The sequence below is a fragment of the Bos grunniens genome, chromosome 16 (genome assembly GCF_055505025.1).
Source record: "Bos grunniens cultivar Pamir isolate PY7600 chromosome 16, Bosgru_T2T1.0, whole genome shotgun sequence".
In the NCBI taxonomy this organism is placed as follows: domain Eukaryota; kingdom Metazoa; phylum Chordata; class Mammalia; order Artiodactyla; family Bovidae; genus Bos; species Bos grunniens.
Window position 1 is genome coordinate 18,759,288 of NC_141180.1, and position 8,068 is coordinate 18,767,355.

An 8,068-nucleotide genomic window follows, 5' to 3' on the forward strand; every position below is an offset into this window, starting at 1 on the left:
TGGTGTTCTTACAGGCGGATATACACCATCTTCTTTGATCCCGACAAAAGCATTGTGTGGTTGTTGTCATTTCCGTTTTACAGATAAACTCAGAGAAGCTCAGAGAGGTTAAGTTACATGCCTGAAGTCACACAACAGAGGCAGAATCCAAACCAAGTTCTACCTGCTCCAGAGTCCACGTTATTCTACCACCCGGCACTGAGAGACCTCCCTTAAATCCAGCTCCAAGAAAAGCCCTAGGCTGCCAGTGAGCAGTAATGGGGCTCCCATTCCCTGGCTGTGGGCCCTGCGGTAGAGAAGATGCTGCCCCGTGTGGCTGACAAATTCTTTGGGGATATATAGACCTTATACTGCCTGCGAGTATCATGGAATAAGAAGCAATGATTTCTAAAGCCTAGATCGAAGTAAAAAATTGACGTCTTGTAGTTTTAAATATTTAAGCCCCTCCTTCTACTCTATCATATTTTTCCCAGTTCAGCAATGTGTGCTATGGGCATACGGCGGGCCTAAGCCAGCTGTGTCCAGGCCAGTCACCTGGCATCATTTTTTACTTCCCTCATCCGTCAACCAGGCACCACTGCGGGACCCAGTCAACCACTAAGTCCTGACCTCCTATCCTGAATGCATCTGCACTCCCTCTGCTGCTTTTCATTCCCGCTGCCGTTCCTTGGTCTCGGCCACCATGTTCTCGGCTTGAATTTCTGCAGCAACCAGCTAACTGCTTTCCCTGCTTCCAGACTTGCTCTCATTCAGTCTCACTGCCATACCACAGTACATAGAAATTTGGCCTTACTGAGAGAAATCTGACCTTTGTCTGGGCTCCTGGAGTAACCTCCAAACTCTTGGAATTTCTGCATTGAGAGGAGTACCTTTGTTATTCAAGGTGGGACCCGCCCTTATGCTAATGAGATGATTCGGTTGGGGCTGGCCATGCAGAAAGACCGACGTGACAGGAATGACTGTGGCTGGGGCTTTGGGCCACAAGGTACCAGCCCAACCACCAGGCAGGGGAGGGTACCTGGAGATGAGTTTAACCATGTGGGTAATTATTAAATTAATCATGCCTGGGTAATGAAGCCTCAGTAAAAACTCTGGACACTGAAGCACAGATGACCTTCCTTAGTTGCAAGACTCATGTTTATTGTCACATAGAGATGCTGGGGAGGAAACGCATCCTAGGAATACAGACACTTACTGTTTGGAACCTTCTCAGGCTCCAGCCTACTGTGCTTTGATTTCAGTTTATATATTTTATGTATTTTTATCTGTTTGATTATAATAAAACACTATTCCTAAGAATAACACTTTCTTAAATTCTATGAGTTGTTCTAGCAAATTATCAAATCTGAGGGTAGTCATGGGCACCCCTGAATTTATAGCTAGCTGCTCTCAAGAGAGGTTGATTCTGAGGACCCCCAAACTTGGGGCTGGTGTCTGAAGTGAGGGCAGGCTTGTGGGAAATGTGCCTTTAACCTTGAGTTGGGCTGACACCTTGTACACAGCAAGAGGGGTTTTCTAAAATAGGACTGCGATCTTCTCACACAACTGCCTAAGACACTCAAGCGGTGTCTTACTCTCCCTAGGGTGAGGTCCAAATGCCTAGATTCGGCATCCAAGACCTGTGCTGATCCAGGGCTGCGTAGGTCTCCAGTCTCACATCCTCCCAAACCCCTTCAAATTTGCCATTCCAGCCACACTGAGCCACAAGCCACGCCCTGAGTGCTCCAGGTTCTCTCATTTCCCCAGGTCTTAGAGCATGTAGCCACTCATGCCACAATGTTCTCTGCTCTCTACTTTCTCCCATGCCACTTCTCTTGGCTGATTCCCACTATCCTGAAGCGTTGGCTTAGATGCCACCTCTTCTGGGAATCCTTTCCACGCACGCTGCCTCGGGTCAGGGCTGGACACTCCCTCCTCTCAAGGCACCAGAACGTGTATTGAAACAACCTGCTTACTTGGTCCGCACCTCCAACCAGACCATGAACCTTCTGCATATGAGGACAGTATTTTCTCCTCCATCATATCCCTTGAATGCTAACACATGATTTTAAAGAGAGACATGATAACTTTGCTTGGAAGAAACCCAGTGGACACCAACACAATTAGTGTTGAATTAATGAATGACAGCCTAGGGAGGTTTTGGAAGGCTCACCGGTCTGGTCTCCTCGATGGAAATTTGGAAAGCACCCTGGTTGTAGCTGGTAGCCAATTACAAGTCATCTTTCAAGATGCTTCCACCCCACAAGTAGTTAATGTCATTCACTTAAGCTGATTTTTATTGGTTTCAAACCTCAGAGAATGAATTCTTTGTAACTTTGCAAAATTCTGAGATGTGTCCCTGTTGTGAGGAATGTGCCCAACCGTGAATTGTCACTTAGACTTTCCTTTGATCCTATCACTGCTATTTTATATTTTCCACTCTACCCTACCTACAAGGTTCTACAGCATTTGTGAAGAGGACAACAGTGCATTATATTTTAAACATAAATAATCAGATAACTTATTAAAACAATATTAATTACCAATTCACACCTGCATGTACATCTATCTATACTTTCTTATTAATCAATACTTGATAAAGCACTTACTGGGTTAGGTGAAATGGCATCTCCTTTTCCTTCCTTTTAGCTTTTAATTAAACCAATATGCACAGCCTTCTTCTCTCTTTCCTCTTCCCTTTCCTTTCCCTTCCCTTCCTGATATGGAAGAGTCGGCATCCGATCCCCATGGGATACTGACAGGAAGAGAGGGCTGACACATGGAGGCGCTTTGATACACCATGATGTGTACTGGTGCCCATGTACACGGGACGCTGGAAGGTAGGGGCAGGGTAGAAGTAAAAGGCACAGCTGGAGTGATCGGGACAGTGGTCACATTAAGCCAATAAGAAAATTTATTGAACAGTTAGGTGCATATATTAAGAATAATGAGAGCCAAGTTGGAGAACAAAGTTGCAAATATGGAGAGGGGATGATTTATAACGAACCTTGAATGTGGATTGGGATTTGGAGGTATGAGTATCAGCTTACGTTGTTTTAAAACATACAAACACAGGTAGATATAGAAAAGGCTTCCCAGGAGGCTCAATGGTAAAGAATCCGCCTGCCAAGGCAGGAGACACGGGTTCAATCCCTGGTTTGGGACGATGTCCTGGAGAAGGAAATGGCAACCCACGCCAGAATTCTTGCCTGGGAAATACCGTGGACAGAGGGGCCTGGCAGTCTACAGTCCATGGGATTGCAAAAGAGTCAGACACAACTTAGCAACTAAACAACAAAAATGATTTAAGTATATGTATATGCTGGTGTTTTCAAATGAATATATATGTTCCCAAACTTTCTCCACTGAAAGGGCCTAGAAGCAATGACACCCCAGGAACAATACACACCCTAAATGCCCAGATCTTGATTTCTAAAAACCATCCTCCACCAAAAGAAAGCAGGGCTCCTTGAAGAAAGAACTAATTCCAGCCTGCAGCAGAAAAAGTACAAGATGAAGCTGGGACAAATTGTGCCAAAAAGTAAGAACATGACGAGAATGAAGGAGACACGTCAGAAAGACACAAGGACCACCCTGAAGGGACCACTTAAATATACACACAAACCCAGAAAATGGAAAAGCTCTTATTAAAGTAGCCTGCCAACTAATGAAAGTAGAAGAAATGATGAAAATAGAAATTTGGCAACTGTCAGAGTGGTGTTTGCTTCCAGCAGGAGACATCAATGGAGGCTAAGATTGATACATGGAAGCTTATTAAAGAACAGGAATATCTCCCCTCAAAATGCCATTCAATATTAAAGGAGGAAATGGTAACTTTACGTGGGAGAAAACTGACAGACACCAACATAACTAGTGATCAAGATAAATATCGCCAAGTGGGTAAAGATAGTCAAGGGGCACTTTAAAAAATAAGTGAATTTCACAAGTTCGGGAATTCCCCGGCAGTCCAGTAGTTAGGACCCAGCACTTCCACTGTAGGGGGCATGGGTTCGATCCCTGGTCAGGGAACTAAGATCCTACAAGCAGCAAATAAATAATAAAATAAAAATCACCAGTTGTATGATTGGCTAACATCATGTTTCCCCCAGCCCATGCCTAGATAATTCACTAAAAAAAAACACATTTCTGTGGTATTCTTTTAAGAAAGCATGACTATGCTTTTCATGTCTACTATATCCTTCTACTTTTCTGTATATTTATTCTATTAATTCTTGAAAGCTTTATATTGAAACTCCAAATAAAAAGGATGAGATGACTTGATGGCATCACCAACTCAATGGACCTGAGACTGAGCAAGCTCTGGGAGATGGTGAAGGACAGGGAAGCCTGGTGTGCTGCAGTCTATGGGGTCTCAAAGAGTCAGACACCACTTAGCAACTGAACAACAACAACCGCAGTGTAACTCTGTTCTGTATTTTTCAAGTCCCCTGTAAATGTGCTGTCATACTTTCATAATTTAAAAAAGAAAAAAGCATGACCAAGTCTGATCATGAGAATATCCCAGAGAGACCCAGGGACATCCCACAGAATGAAAGGTCTGTACTCTTTAATTAAAAAGAATCGGTGACATGAAACACAAAGGAACTCTTCCAGGTTGGAGAAGACTAAAGAGGGGTGAGAACGATCCCACACATATTCCTGGATATAATCTTGGACCAGAGGGGAGAAAGAGTCATTGTTGGAATGGCCTGAAAATGTTGAGTGGGGGGAGGGGTCTACGAATTGGGCAGTCACGATGCGACAGTGTTCATTCTCTGATTTGGAGGGTCATATGGTGAGTCTGTAAACCCTGTTTGGAGGAAATAAACACTGGAATATTTAGAAGTGATGTGACATCCCTTCAACAGCTTGCACTCAAGTGGTTCAGACATATACATCCATGTACATATATGTCCATGTACACAGAGAAACAGAGAGAGAAGGTAATAGGGCAAATTTAGTGAAGTGTTAAGAGTTGGGTGTGGGATATAGGAATTCATTATACTGTTCTTGCAACTTTTCTGAAAGCTTGAAATTATTTCAAAATAAATTATTAAAAGTTACATGTATATATGTAAATTACAAATATAAATATGTATAGTGAACATGCGCATCTCTCTCTTTCACATCCAGCTAGGGCATCCATTCAGACAGGTGGCTTTTTCTCCAGCAGTGAACCATTTTGGTTCCTGGAGGTTCTCTTCCTAATATCTCCAACCAAAATCTGAGGCTGCCTCTTCTCACAATCAGCATTTCTATCTACATTTGACAGAGTTACTGAGGAAGCATTCTGCATTGGCTTGCCAGGGCCGCCATAGCAAATTGCCACAGGCTGAGAGGCTTAAACAACAGAAATCTATTTTCCCCATAGTCCAGGAGGCTGGAAGCGTAAGATCAAGGTGTCAGCAGGGCTGGCCTCTCCCGAGGCCTCTCTCCTGGGCTTGCACATGGCCCCTTCTCGCTGAGTCCTCACAGGATCTTCATGTACAGAGGTAAGATCCTCTGTACATGAAGATCCTCTGTACATGAAGATCCTGACGTCTCTTGTGTGTCCAAATTTCCTCATCTCACAAGGACACCAGTTAGGTTGGGTGGGGGCCTACCCTAAAGGCCTCATTTTAACCCAAAGGCTTCTTTAAAGTCCTGTCTCTAATACAGTCCCATTCTGAGGTGCTGGAGGTTAGGGTTTTCACATGATTCTGGGAGACACAACCTCAGCTCCTAATATGCTCTGTGCTGGACACCACATCGGTGTCTGGGTGTAAAGATGGCTGGACAAGGGTGCCATGCTCGTGTGGGTCACAGTCCAGGTGAGGCTGACCTGAGAACAACATGAATCCACAGATTGATGCACTGAGCAGAAGGCGGAGGAGACTGTTAACCCTGTTAGAAGAGTGGAGAAAGGGTTCATTCACAGGGTGGTGACATTTGAACCCGCCCTTGAAAGAAGAGTTTTTTACCAGACAGGGAAGGTCATTCTCTGCAGATCAGAATTGTAGGACTTTAGCTCTAGTTCTGTATTAAACTATGATCATGTTGCCAAGGTTCAAGGGTCCAGTTTCCTCCAGCCATGAATATTCCCTGTGATATTCCATCATTTCACACAACAAGATTCTCTCCTTACATTCTTCCATGTAATGATATACAGTAGTTGAGATAGTTGAAATAACCTCTGCTTATTTTCTGATACTATCTGGAACTTCAACATCATGTTAGGGCTCCAGCATCCTCTTTCTCCTTTTGTCTTTCTATCTATCACTAAGAATTTATCTTCTTCCTGACCTGCTTCTTCCTGTGTTCCTTTCTTCAGGGGCTTTTTGTTCATCAAGAGTGCAAGGCTTTAGTCTGCCTTGAAGCACTCTTCTTATTAGCTAGGGGATTTTTATTTATTTATTTATTTTTTGACAAGAAAGGTGTGTCTAAGCCCATTTTCTGTAAAATCTGTCAGTGCTTAACTGGTACCCTGCTGCTTGAGTCCTCATTCGTCTCCATGGCAATGTTCTGAAATGATTCTGCTTGTGTGAATAAGTTCAAGGCCCATAAAATTATTTATCATAACAGAGTCGGTATACCCACCAAGGTGCACACACACACATTCCGTGCAGCATTTGTAAATGGAGCCATGGTTCAGTTTGCATTCATTTAAAAAAAAATAACAGCACTTCCTGTGAAATGAATGGATAGCCCACTCATCAGTTGACTTCATTTACTCATCCTTCATTCATTTATGCATCCAGGCTTAGTCAGGGAGACAGAGACTTAAATTTTTACCTCCTCCTTAGGAGATGGAGATGGAAATCCGGAATGGCTTCACTGAGGAGTGGTCAGTTGACCACCAAAGGGAAGGGCTTTTCTGACAAAACCAACACATGGGCAAAGGCATGGAGATGTGAAGGAACATTCGAGATAACAAAGGAAAACTGTCTGCCAGTCAGGATGGGAAATGGGATGGAGAAGGGTAATGGAGGGAGGTACAGAGGGAGACAGAGCTAGGGCTAGAGAGAGGGGTCCCCAGGGACCTGTAATAAAAGATTAAGGAGTCGTACTCCTTGAGCGACGAGGAGGATCTTGAGAGGAAACGCGGCATTATCAGATTTACATTCTACCAATAGGAAGTCTTCCTGAGGAGGATCTTGAGGAAAAAACGCAGCATTATCAGATTTACATTCTACCAATAGGAAGTCTTCCTGAGGAGGATCTTGAGGAAAAAACGCAGCATTATCAGATTTACATTCTACCAATAGGAAGTCTCGTAGAACAGTGAAGGCGGAGTTAGAAAGAAGTCAGGGACAGGCAGTCCAGGGCTTAGACACTGAGTTTCCACTGCAGGGGGTTGGGTTTGAGCCCTGGTTGGGGAACTAGGATCCCATATACCATGCGGCCAAAAAAAAGCTATGTTTATGGGACAAGTTTATGGGGGCCTGAGAGGACCAGAGACTGGAGGTGTGCATGATAAAGATTTAAGGACCACTTTAGAGGCAAGCCAGGTGGGACTTCAGGACCAATTAGGTGGAGGAGTGAAGGAGAACCTGAAGATTGATGTCCAAGAAAGAATAGGGTTGGGGAGAAGATGAAGAATTTAATTTGGGATATCCTCAGTATAGGGAATCTCTGGACATCCAGGAATACAATCAGACACCTCAGTCTGCCACTTTCCCCTAACCCTTAATTCTCCATCATAGGGATAAAGCAATCTGACAGCTAGTTCCCACGGATGTAGATTTACAATGTAAGGGTTAACATATGACTTTCCCTTAGGAACCATATTTCCAGTTAGCAAGAGAGTACCACCTAGCCAATGTTAATCAAGCGAATGGCTTTCCTATAGTGAGATTCCCAGCAATGGGAAGGGCAAGTGGGGTATTTCGTGGAGGCTACAACTAAAGCTCTTAGTGAAGAGACTGCTGTGAAAAGTTCACCTTCATCCCACAGAACCCTGTTCACACCATAGAAAAAGGGATCTTCCTCTTGGACAGGATTCTGCTCTCTTGGGCGGGGGTGATGGACAGCCAATGCCACAGAGCTCTGGGGTCACTGAGTTCAGGTACTGGCTCCAGCATTTACTGGATATATAACCTTGGGCACAGCG